Raw genomic sequence first — 13,698 nt, 5'->3', positions numbered from 1 at the left:
AATCTTCTGCTCTCTTTTCTCTGGTTACTTGCTATTGTTCTAAGTCAGCCGGCTGCAAGCCAAGGCTGATTACTCTACTCTCTTGCTCCTCACTTTGTGTTTACTACCTTCTTTACTAGTATGTTCTGATTTCAATTCAAGTTCCAAAAACAATATTGTCCTTTTATTACTTCAATTCATCCTGTTTCTAGTCTGCTTTTACTTATGGTTTTGCTGTGAAACCTGTAGTTGATATGTTTAAATTATTGGCATATTATGTACTCCCCTTCCTTAGGATCAGTTTGAACATGTTACCCCCCTCTATGTATTCTGTCTCCATGTGATCTTGCTCTATCTGGTTTCTGGTATGAATCTCCTTGTAAAGTAGTCTGCACTCCTAAACTTGTATGATTCTTGGATTGATTTTAAATTATGTTGATCATATACTGAACCCCTTAAGCATTGCTGATTCTGTGACTATGTCTAATCAGTGTTTCTGAGCATATCTGTACCAATTCCCAAAGACTTCTGCCTGCTATGTGTTTACCATTATGTGCTTTACATGTCCCCAATTCCCATTTACCCCTGTGAAGGCTTGTGGTGCTAAACCTGTATTGGTTCTTTGTTCTATGTGTGATGTTGAACCTGTTTTGGTTTCGAGGTTGGTCTGTTGTTTGTTGAATGCCCTACTCTTTTCAAAACTGTCTTATTGAATAACTCCTCTGTTGTTCTACAAAACTATTTTCAAGTCTCTTTTAAAATTATTTTCCTACTTAAACTTTTTTTCAAAACTATGTCAAGCACTCGCACTCTATTCTTAGATCCCTAAGTTCTGCCCCTCTAATGTGTGACTGCTTAGGGATCCCTATGAGATCCCTCTGAACTCTGATGCATTAGAGCTGGCACTTCCACACTGCACTTACTCAAATATGATTGTGAAATCTGGGTGTGAGCACTGCCCCGGATCCCTTGAGGTCCTTAGGGAACTCTGACACACCCGGATATTGAGAAAGGCTGTGAAACAATCTGAGCAGTTGAGGTTTTGGAAATCTGGGCCTACTTGCAGGCTCCCTATAGTGTAACTTCTTATTTTTCTTTATCTATTAATGTAATTCATTTAATGTTGGTTTGTAATATTCATTGTAAACGAATATTGGGGCTGGCTAGTGAAAAAGGGGAGGGTAGCTATACATGTTATCAAAGGGTAGAAAACATGTTTTAGGTTTATATTTTTCTGTATGTGCATTAGAATTCATATTTAGGACCAATACATGCAAAGCATATCATGCATTAGATACCATGCTCCTAGGCTTCGTGTATACTGTTTTCAGCATCACATTTTTACATCCTTATTATAACTTAGAAATCCTGTTTCTAGGATAAACGACAACATTAAAATAAACTGTTACTTATGCGTATTTTGAAATCATGTTGTAACCTGTTGTGCATTTAGAAATCCTGCTTTAGGAATTCTGCATATAAACCATTCTAAACCTTATATGTGCATATTAGATATCATGTTTAGGATCTCGTTCATACTCGCTCAGTCACACCTAGTTAAACTACTGATGCATGAAAAAGGATATAAAACAGTCTCACGTCTAATTATCGTGTTTAAGTAAAACTGGAAATAATTCTGTATCTTGTAAAACTTAGAACATCATGCTTTAGGTAAAATATCTCCTACCGTGTTTTAATAGTTCTGGTAACAATTGTGCATTATCTCACGCCTAGGAAAGCCTTAGGTAATCAAATTTCTTATAAAACTGGAAACTGCCTCTTTGTGTTTACTGCTTAATGATTAACATGCTTAAAATCAGTAGGCAAACTGATTAGGCCCCTGCTTCTAAGTTTAAAAAAAAATCTGCATGTCTCTTGTGTTCTGATACTCACCTAGACATCATGTCTTAGGATCTTCTTTAATAATACTGCCCTTGTTTGTGTTTGAGTCGTGCTATTTACATGCATTATCTGCAGAGGTAAACCTGAGCCTCTTATTTGCTCCTTCCTGCTTTTATTTGCTAAAGTCCTATGTGTTCTTGCTTGTCACCTTAGTATTTTCTCCTTTAAACCTTAGGGGTCTTTCTAGAACTGCCTATAGGTAGAGGTCTTAATTTCCTTCAGGACCATTAAGAATGGACGCGTAACAGCACGCATAGAGATCGCTAAATAACATTCACTTAATAACCGCTAAGGGGTGGGAAGGGTAGATATGGATATGATGACTACGCGTTAATGTCACGGTAGCCCCTCATTGAGGAGTGTTTACCGGGCATTGCGGGGGTGATCCTGTAGGCTAACCAACCTAGGACCCCTCCTTCCCAAATTTCCTTTGTCTAAAACTTTACTTTTTTTTTATGTACACAACTTGTTCAAAGCCTTTGTCTTATTATTTGAGTCATACAATGTCCAACATGCTTTATTTGCAATTATGTGTTTCAACTACTTATTTGTTAAAGGACTAATTCATAAGTATAAGTTCGGTCGGGACCCACCGTTGTGGACCGAGAGGGGTGCCTAACACCTTCCCCTCAAGATTATTTCGGGCCCTTACCCTAAATCTCTGGTAATTCAAACTAGTCTAAGGTTAATCGCTCTAGGTGCTCTAACGTACCATAATCCGTTAGGTGGCGACTCTTCAAATACCCAAATCCCAAAAGGAAACGAGTCGATTCTCCCATGGAATGTCGAAATTCGGACTTTCTCCGCGAGGAGGAAAAAAGGGGGCGCAACATTACCTATTTATATTTTGAGCGTAGATTATTATATATTTGGGATGGACTTCCCAGGGCAAGGACTTGCATTACTTGTTTATATTTGTGATAAATTTCTCTAGACATGGATCTTGCCCGAATCGTTATAATTTGGGGATAAATTTACCCCTGGGCTGGATTGGCCTTGTACGGTACTGAGTCACTAACTGTCAGTTGATGTATACATGTACGGGATGGAACTTCCCTGGACTAGATTGGCCATATACAGTACTGGGTGACCGAGTAATTTGTGACCATGAGTACACGAGGTTTCCACTGAGATGTCATATTTCTCATATCATTCGGTATTGATTTATGTTACTTGTTTGGAGTTAACTGTTGAACTTGAAAGCATGCCTACATTTCTGTACTGTTATTTTATATTGGATTGTACCTGCAGAGCTCGTCACTACTTTTAGCCCAAAGGTTAGTCTTGTTACTTGCTGAGTTGGTTGTACTCATGTTACTCCCTGCACCTCGTGTGCAGATCCAGGTGCTTCTAGATACGGCGACTGTTAGATCTCAGAGTGTTAACAGTTGGAGACTATCAAGGCAGCTGCTTGGCGTCCGGTGACCTTGCCTCCTTCCATTTAATTTTTGTACTGTTCTATATTTTCAGACAGCGTTTTTATCAGTTGGATATTGTTATCATTTAGATGCTCATGTACTCAGTGACACCGGGTTTTGGAAATGTATTTTTATGTCAGAAATTGTGAGATTTTCTATGGAATTCAAATATTATGTTTTCAGTGTTTAAAATAAATGGTGTTTTGGTGAGATTCTCGGCTTGCCCTAGTACTGAGATAGGCGCCATCACGACATATGGATTTTGGATCGTGACAATTTTGTATGGGCTAATAAACAAATACTACAAAACGTACCGTAATTTCAATAAAGCATATGAGGATTGAGGATTTCTGTGAGGCAATGTTTATTTCGTTATAGAATTACTAACATAGAATCAATATTCATTATATTTAGAAACTATTTTTTTTAATTTTTATTTTATAACTCATGCATATTTTTTACTTTAAATAGTTTTTATTCATGATATGAGGTACACGCGCAAAGCACGTACCCGAAGACTAGTAAATATTAAAAAATATGAAGAGCGAAATAAATGAAAAATTATCATCATGTTTTTTCTATATTTCCTCCTTTATATCCAGTCCAGTGAGATGGAAAACCTAAAACTCCTTTTTCCTATGAGTTTATACTAGTAAAATAAGATAAGTAACCAAAGAGTTCCAGTGTCTTGTGTCTTCTCCTACTGCATAGATTAAAAATTCTCAACTTTTGTTTAAGCAATTCATTTCATCAAATTATCTAATTGACAGAGGTGTGTCTTGACTTGTTCACATTTTGTATCATAAATTTTGCTCCTGTTCAATAATAATTGAGAGAAAATCAAACTTATTTTGATTCGGTGATCGATTTGTTAATTTTTACATGTACCGATAATTTAGTTGCTCGAACTGTACGCTCATATTCTTGTGGTTAGTGGCAGTATTTTAAAGTACTTTCACTATTAGAAATCCGGTAATTAGCGACCAAAAAAATCGACCAACTTTGGTCGGTTATGGCTAATTACCGACCAAAATGCGACCAAATACGCTTGGACCGTATTTTGGTGGTCGCTTTAGTATACCGACCAAAGTTGGTCGGAAAATTAAATTCAAAAAAAAAATATTGCAAAAAAAAAAAAAAAAAAAAAAAAAAAAAAAAAAACCGACCAAAGTTGGTCGGTATTTTAATTATGTAATCAAAAGATTAACAGTCTGGGAATCGAACCGGGGTGTGTATTGTGGCAGGATACTATTCTACCACTAGACCATTGGTGCATTTTGTTTTAAGATTGTCTTTTTTTTTAATTTATACTCTTTAATTCTATTTTTGCACGAAAATAACCTACCAAAGTTGGTCTGTTTTATTAAAAAATAAAATTACCGACCAAAGTTGGTCGGTTTTTTAAAATGACCAGCCGAATTTACCGGCCAAAGTTGGTCGGTTTTTTTAATATTAATTTTATTTATTTTAATTGCAAAAACCGACCAAAGTTGGTAGGTTTCTTAAAAAATAAATTTCGCGGGACTCAAAAATAGTTTCCCGCATTTTTGCGCCAAAGAAAACCAACCAAAGTTGGTCGGTTTCGTTAAAAAAAATTAAAAATTAAAATATTTTGAAAAACCGACCAACTTTGGTCGGTTTTTGGCCGATTTTTTTACCGACCAAAGTTGGTCGGTTTTTGCCGAATTTCTAGTAGTGTTTTTAGGTATTCTCCCGAGGCTCGTTCTTGGGCGTGGCACTAGCTAAACGCCCTAACTCTCACATGTGAGTCCTAGTTCTATGAGGCTTACGCTTCAAGCGTACGATTGTGCGCCTTAAATGCGCCTAACGCCCAACGCTTGGAGCTCGCCTGATATTTCCTATGCAAATTATGTGTCGAGATCTAATTAGTACTATTGACCCTCAAATTCCTTAACAAATAAAGGGTAAATGTTCTATTTTCAGCAAAAAAAAATTTTGAAGATTGAGAATAACTCAAATAACGAGCTATAGTATTGAAAATTTACTAAGTGAGAACATCGTCAGGGTGAATATCACTAATTTTTTTTAATGAAAATAGATAGCTTAAGTTTATATTTTCATTTAATATTGATTTTCTTTCTATGTCTCTCAAGATTACCATTCTTTTGTTATTGTGCCATTTAAAAGTAATTTTATAGGAAGGACTAACGTTTTAAGTTGTAATATTGATACAATTTATTAATTATTTGCTTTTAGGAAGGTAAAATATGTAGTTTGATAACACTTTTTACGAAATTATAGTTTTTTTTTGGTGTAAAGAAAAATATTATTATTCTCTCAACCAACCAAGTATACATTTTCTTTGAAGCTATACAGACTAGAAGTAAATTACTTCTAGCCGCAAAACTCCCTATCTATCTTCCCTCTATGTTATGCTAAAAACAAATCCTCTATCCATTTGCTTCTATCTTTCCCCTCTTTCATAGTACTTTACATAGTCACTCTAATTTTACATTTCTGTTGAATCTGTCTACAGATCACCTTTGGATGAGATACTTTGTCGTTCCAGATTGCATCATTTCTGACCTGCCATATCTTGTACACTAATGCTGCCATAACTGCTACTATAATTTTCCTGCACATTTTACCTCTAACATTTCTCGTTATTCTTCTCCACATGCCATCAATATCTGGTTCCTTTATCCCCAGTCCTAGCCAGTCCAGCAGAATTTTCAAACACTCCTTCGAAAACTGACACTCGAAGAACAAATGTTGGATTGTTTCTTTACTTCCAACACATATTTCACATCTTGTTTCTGTACATACTCCAATTTTTTCCAGTCTTTCTCTTGTCAACAGACGTTTATGGACTACTAACCAACTAATAAAATTGTGTTTTGGAACATTAACAGAGTTCCAAATCCACCTAGCCCAGGGCCACTCATTTAGCTCCCCTTTCCTCCATTGGTATCCTTTTTGTATAGAATACCTCCCTCCTATGTGTTTCCAGTCATTCCCCCTGTATCCTCCCTTAAACTTTTCCTTTATATTGCATACTCTCTTCCAATACCAACTACAATCATTTGGTGGTACATATTGCTCCTAGCTAGTCCCTTTTGTATATATGTGATCCACCCATTTCACCCATAAGTTGTCAGCCTTTTGAGCTATATTTCACACATACTTTGCAATTGCTACCTCATTCCATATTAAGCAATCCTTTATTCCTAATCCTCCTTTATATTTTGGCCTGCAGACTATATCCCATGCAATCAAAGGAGCTTTATTGGTCTGTTCCTTTCCATCCCACAAGAAGTTTCGACATATTGCAGTCAATTTTTTCAGCACAGATTTAGGGAGGATAAAAATTGATGACCAGTATGTATGGACATGCAATAGCATTGAATTAATTAGTTGTACTCTTCCAGCATATGACAGGCTCCTCGAACTCCATGTCCTTATTCTAGCAGTCATCTTGTCAATTAAAATTTCACAGTCCAAACTTGGCAACTTCTTTGCTGAAATTGGTACCCCCAAATATCTAAATGGCAATGTCCCTATCTGATATCCAGTTGCCTCGCATAAGTCTTTCAGTTCCTGTTTTGGCATGTTGGCACTGAAAATGTTGGATTTTCCTGCATTAGTGGTCAATCCTGATGTATTTGTGAAAGACTGTAGACCTCTTAACATCAACATTGCTGATTGATAATTGCCTTTATAGAATAACAAAATGTCATCTGCAAAGCATAAGTGATTCAGTTTTATCCCCCTGCACTTCGTATTATATCCAAACTCCCTCATATCAGCCACTTTATTCAAGATTCTGGCTAGATACTCCATACAAATTACAAATAGCAAGGGTGAAATGGGATCCCCCTGTCTTAAACCTCTTTTCCCTGCTATGCTCCCATGTAATCCTCCATTTATAGCAATACTATATTGGGTAGTAGTTATACAAGCCATTATCCATTTTATGAATCTCTGAGGGAAATTCATTGCATGAAGCATCTCTTCCACAAACGACCATTCTACACTATCATATACTTTTCTCAAGTCAATCTTGATTAGGCAACTCTGAGTAGTGTTCTTCCTTTTGTATAATCTTACCAGATCTTGACATATCAAAATATTTTGCACTATTGTTCTTCCTGCTATGAATGCACTCTGATTAGCAGAAATCAGTGTAGGTAGTATCTCTCTCAGCTTGTCACACAACATCTTAGATATCACCTTATATATTGTATTATATCGTGCAATAGGTCTGTAATCACCCACACTTGTAGTATGAGAGCTCTTTGGGATGATGGTGATCACTGTATGATTCAGTACTTTTAGCATCTCCCCTGTTCTAAAGAATTCCATTATAGCATCTACTACATCTTTCCCTACCATCTCCCAGCTATCCTTAAAGAACTTGCTTCCATAACCATCTTGACCTGGTGATTTGTCTCCATTGATTGCCCACAATGCTGTTTTAACCTCCTTTTATGTAAACTCTTCCTCTAACATGCTTCATTGTATTTTTGTAACTATTGGTTCTTGCTGTATCAGACTACTATTGACATGCTCCCTTTTCTTGTTGTTGGTACCCAGCAAATTTGTGTAGAAATCAATAAAGGATTTTGCAATTTCATCCACCTCAGTTCTATTAACTCCCTCTGCATCTGTGATAGAGAAAACCCTGTTCACATTCCTTCTTGATTTCATCATGCTGTGGAAATACTTGGTGTTTAAGTCCCCTTGTTCCAGCCACTGCACTTTGCTTTTCTGTCTCAAGAACTGATGTCTTGCCTCCTTCAACCTTTTAGTCTTTCTGATTAATCTTGCTTCTTCCTTCTGTAATTCCGGATTGAGAGGTGCTTGCTGTAACCTTTGTTGACATTACAGCAATTCCTCATGTGCTTGATCAGCTTTCTTCTCTATTTGACTGAATTTCTCTTTGTTAAGAAGCCTTAATTTCCCCTCCAGATTGTTTAATTTTCCCACTAGTTCATACATTTTAGTCCCACTCTTGTTTGTTTTCAAGCCTTGCTTCACTGTCTCTTTATAATTTGGTGCAATGCTCCACATATTAAAATATCCGAATATATGCTTCTTCTTTTTTTATCTTCTGCCCATCTGATTATTGCAGGACAGTGATCAAAGGTCCCTTCATTCCTGTAAAATACCTCTGAATCTAGCAATGCTAATATCCATTCATTATTGATCAGAACCCTATCAATCCTACTAAATACTCTATCAGTTCCTCCCTGTTTATTGTTCCATGTATAAAATGCCCCTGAAGACTTCATATCTTGCAATGTACATTCTGCCACACATTGCTTAAAGTCTCTTATTTCTGCCATTGTAACTGGACTCCAATCCTTTCTTCTTTATGCAGGACACAATTGAAATCTCCCATGACTGCCCAAGGTTCATCCATATGCTCATGTTTCTCCTTGATATCCTCCCATAATTTCCTTCTTAATGCAGCATCATTGAAATCATAAACCATTGTTATTGAGAAGTTCTTTCCATCTCCTCTATGATGAACTCTACAGTAGATTAATTATTCTGTGATTTTATATATGCTTATGTCATATACCAAAGGCTTCCATAAGATCCATATTTTGCCTCCATTATGTTGACTTAGATTCGTACTATAGCACCATCCATTACATAGGTTAAGAGCAGCCTTTTGAGCTTTAGCTCTCTTAACCTTAGTTTCCAAGAGGCAAAATAATCCAACCTGGGAGTCATGCATAAACAGATGAATTTCCTTCTGCTTATCTGGATTATTTAGCCCCCTGGTATTCCAAAAACCAATTTTATCCATGCTTTGGTGGGCTTCCCCCACCCTTGTCATCTATAACCCTTGTTTTTCCTACCATACCATTCTCCTTTGTTGCCATCTGTTGCCCTGTCTGACTTGTGCTTGCCAGATCTTCGGTTTGTTGCTTTTCTAGTGTAGCAAAAGCATTTCCCATCTTCAATGGTGCATCTTGCACTACCACTACTTTCCTCACATATTTCCCCATTCTATATCCATGGTTTTGAATTGGATTCTTTCCTATTTCTGGTTGTTTGTTAGTCCCCTGCTTTTCCTGTTTTTGTTGCTCTATTCCCATTTGTTGTGTTTGACCCTTCTGAATCTTTTTCCCTTCTTTCTGTTGAACAACCTACTTCTGTACTGACATTTCTTGTTGTTTCTCATTCTTGTCTTTTTCCTCCTGTATAAATTTCCTACATTCATATATATCATGCCCATATTTCCTGTATTTTTCACACAAAACAGGTTTCCATTCATAAAGGATTGCCTTTTCTATTATTTTTCCTGCCTCATTCTCAAATCTTATGCTTGACGGGTATTGCTGATTCAATTTCACTTACCCCCAGTATTTGATGTCTAGTCCTAACAATCTCACCCAAATTGGAATGTCCTCCATTTGCTCCTTTGTGATCTCCATATCTGGCTTCCCTGGCTTCACAATTACTGGTTTCCTGTCAAACATTTGCACTCTTTCTCCACTGCTTTACTTCTACTCTCAACACTATGAAATCTCACGAGGAATACCCCTCTGTTTAGTTGTTCTACCTTGTCAATCCCCAGAGCTCCCCATATTCTCCTGAAATATCCATCAATTACTACTTGCGGTGGATTAGACCCTAGAATATAGCATACAACCGTTGTTGTCCAGTAATCCACCTCATCCTTAATGTCCGCCATTGTTATTTTCACATTCTGTTCAGTAGATTCCGTGATTAGATCTAACCCTTCCTCTATCGGTATTGTACCCACAACATTACTCCATGTTTTAGTGTTTGAATCTAGGGTTTTAGTCAAACCTGTACTTTTGCTCACCCTATCTTCCTCTTCGACTCGATCTGCCCATGACGCCCTACTCACCACAGGTGTATCATCGCTCCGTCCCTGTGGTGTGGTAGGATTTGAGATCTAATTGATATCCAAAGGTATAATTCCTTGGATCGCATTAATATTTTTCACTTTCTTTGCATCTCCCGATTGTGGAACTCCCATGCATACTGAATTCGTTGTCTGACTTCCTTGGATCTTCTGACCTCCGCCTCTATTCCTCGATTTTCTCGCCATTTCAGCTGTCGCTGAGAGAGAATCGCATTCTAGAGAGAGAAAGTCTCAGATAAAAGTTCTAAGGAGATCGACCACGAAATCATAGTTTCGTAATTGTTTGACAATTAAGACAATATAATTGATTTTGTATCTCATAATAGTTTTAATTCTATTGCATTGTTGATACTTGTAAAACTATGCGAAATTTTATTTTCTATGAGTATCTTTAACTTTTAATTTTCTTAATATTTTAATGTGCTTTCTATAATTTTCGTGTTATTAAATTATTTTATTTAAAAAAATAAAGATTCATGACATTTACGCCTCATGGGCTTATGTCTCGCCCTGTACCAAATAAAATGTTTCGCTCGTGCCTCTGCCTTTTAAAACAGTGGCTAGTGGACACATTTACTAAATTAAAAATGATTGTGCATTCATATGGTCTTATTTAATTCATGGATCCGATCCTCCCCTGGTGTATCCCTAGTACTTATAACTTGTGATATACATGATTAACACACTTCTAAGCTATACAAACTCTTGAGATAGTTACAAAGGAATATAGTTGGTCCTAATCCAAATAAATTTTGAATTTGTACTCCTCGAAATTAATCCCTGTCAATAGCCTTAAATTTCCTTAACTCACAACCCTAAAAGAAGTTGAAACATTCTCAACTTGTATAAAGAAAAAAATTGTGATGCTCAAAGGTAACATAAAGATGCACATATGAAAGAAATTCAAAAAGCTAAACCTTAAACTAACTTCTTCTTAACATTATTAATGGAGCAAAGAGTATATATCAAAGAACAAAAAGATAGAAATTAAGTGTAATGATAATACAAATCCTTTTCGAATCATGGAATATTTCTTGAATTCCATCAATGGCTTCACATCAAGAGGTGTTCTAATATTTCAACACAACTTGCATGGAGGTAGTGATAGTATTCATCTATTGAATACTATCTTTAAGGGGTTAGGGTTGAAGCTAGAGTGCTGGAGCGGGTTCGGTCGAACCCAGTACTTTGGACCTTGTATTTATCTTTAAAAAATTATCAAATATATATGTATAAATTATTAATTTAGAATTCGTTAACTTACAACGAATAAAATCTCAATCTATAAGCTTGAAATCCTGACTCCGTCTGTGTAAGGGTCCTATTGAAAACTTCTTTCAACACATTGTCTTCAATATTAAAAAATGATCCACGATAGAAGTTCTCTTTGGCTTCCAACTTTAATCTTTTGTTTTACATTAGTATTTTAGCAATAGATTTTGGAATCAATAGCTTTACATTAATTATCAAAAATAAAAATAACATAAAAGATCCTCCACTAGAGATTCATTCTTAGATCAGAATATACACGTGCCAAGTGCTTAAACATTCTCCATGCAGCCAATGAAGATGTGAAGAGGAAGATCGCACATTAGGGTTTTGTCATTTTATATACTACTAGTAATTTTTACGTATTGGGTGCCAATGTTTGATTTGACAAGATTCCAGCCTTCAAAATCAAGGGTTTTGGCACCTTTTTCTGACTTGACCATTTAATGGATTTGTTTATAAACAAAAAGCAAAAAGGGCACTGTTTGAAGCTTGATTCGAAAAAGTAACCAAAAGCATGAAAGCTTAGTAGTAAACATTATGATCAAAAGGGTGTGTCCATGGGATGGAAGTGAGGCTGAGCAAACTCTCACATAGAAAATAGAAAAGAAAACGAAGTCACTTATAAGGTATTTGATACTTTTAATAGTATCTTTTGGAGAAAATCGTACGGACTTGTTACAAAGCAGACAATAAACACACCACATTAAGAGTATTTTTAGAATGAGTATGGAGATGACATCGTGATGGCATACGTAGGACGCAGTCAGCTTAGTGTCTTTGCCTATCTATGAACTAATTTACGATATTTACTCATAGCTTTGAAGACGTACACACCAAGAAGAAGCCTATAGGCTTGGTTGCCATAATACTCAGATTATGTGGGTGTTTGATCTTTTTAATAATAAGAGTATCTTTGAGCCAATTTAACTTAGGGAGGGAGAAGAGATCTAGAAAGGCATTGTTCTTCTAGTTTAAAGATGAAAGCAAAAACGTTCATCAAAGCAGGAAGCCCTAAATGTATACGCCTTATTATATTTAAGACAAGGGGGCAAAGTGTGAAGGCAATTGGTGGAGGTCATAAGTTGTCCTATTAAAAGTGATTCCGGCAGACATGGGCGGCTTATATATTGGTTCATGGATAGTTGGGATGCACATGAAAAAAGAAGTTGCTGCTGACTAGGTTGTGCACTGTCCCACACTAATTTTTCTCCTATAATTTGGGTGGTCACTTGGATGCTAAAATGTCCAAATCTAATATCCAGGCAGGGAGGGTGGTAAAAAGGGCAGCCGATGCACATACTATTCCGCAGAGTTTGGGAAGGATCGTACATCAAAAATATAATGTATGCAGTCTACCCTGATACAAACATTAATGATTAATTTCACAACTCGAACATCATTACTTGTGATTTATTTTTTTATATAAGAATTAGGCAAAAATGCAAAGAACATAGGCGGATTAGACCAAAACCCCTATAAAGAGAAAAGAGGAAACGTCAAGCCTCTATACTACACTAGTAACAGCAACTTAATTAAATACATCAGTAAATTATATACAAGGATCTGCTAGTACAGAGTACCTTTTGATTAAATTTTTCCTCATCAAGGACCAACTTGAAATTATTTTTTCTTCTTATTAAGGGAGGAATCCAGCAGAAATAGCACGGGCTAGCCAGTTTTCGGACTGGTCATTCAAAAATAGCCAGCGTTTGCATAGTCATTGAAAAATAGTCACTATTTTGCTGCAACACGGAAAGTTCCAGCATAATATACTGGAGATCGGTGCACCTGTGTATGAACTTCCAGCATATTATGCTGAAACTCCAACACGCGGAAAGTTCCAGTATACTATGCTCGACCGGTATATTTATACTGGAACTCCGGTATATTATACTGGAGTATTTTTCCGGATTTTGAAGAGTGTTTTCGTTCAGATTTATCTTTACATAGAAAATGGCTAAATTTCGATTACTTTTGAAACTGTGGCTATTTTTGAATGACCACTTATAAATCTGGCTATTTTTGAATTTCTCCGAGGAATCTATGCTTTGGAGGGTGGTGAATATTGGGTTAGAGGAATTCATGCTTTGTACACGCTTATAATGGATCATATATTGGCATTGTTTCATGCTTAACTTACTATTTGTTGTGCCATGTCTATTTATGCATCTCTCATACTACTATATATACTATTATAGTCATCTCTCACATGCTAGTTTAATATTATATATATATATATATATATATATATATATATATATA

The sequence above is a fragment of the Nicotiana attenuata genome, unplaced genomic scaffold, assembly GCF_001879085.1.
Source record: "Nicotiana attenuata strain UT unplaced genomic scaffold, NIATTr2, whole genome shotgun sequence".
In the NCBI taxonomy this organism is placed as follows: Eukaryota; Viridiplantae; Streptophyta; class Magnoliopsida; order Solanales; family Solanaceae; genus Nicotiana; species Nicotiana attenuata.
Note: the sequence above shows the minus strand (reverse complement) of the source record.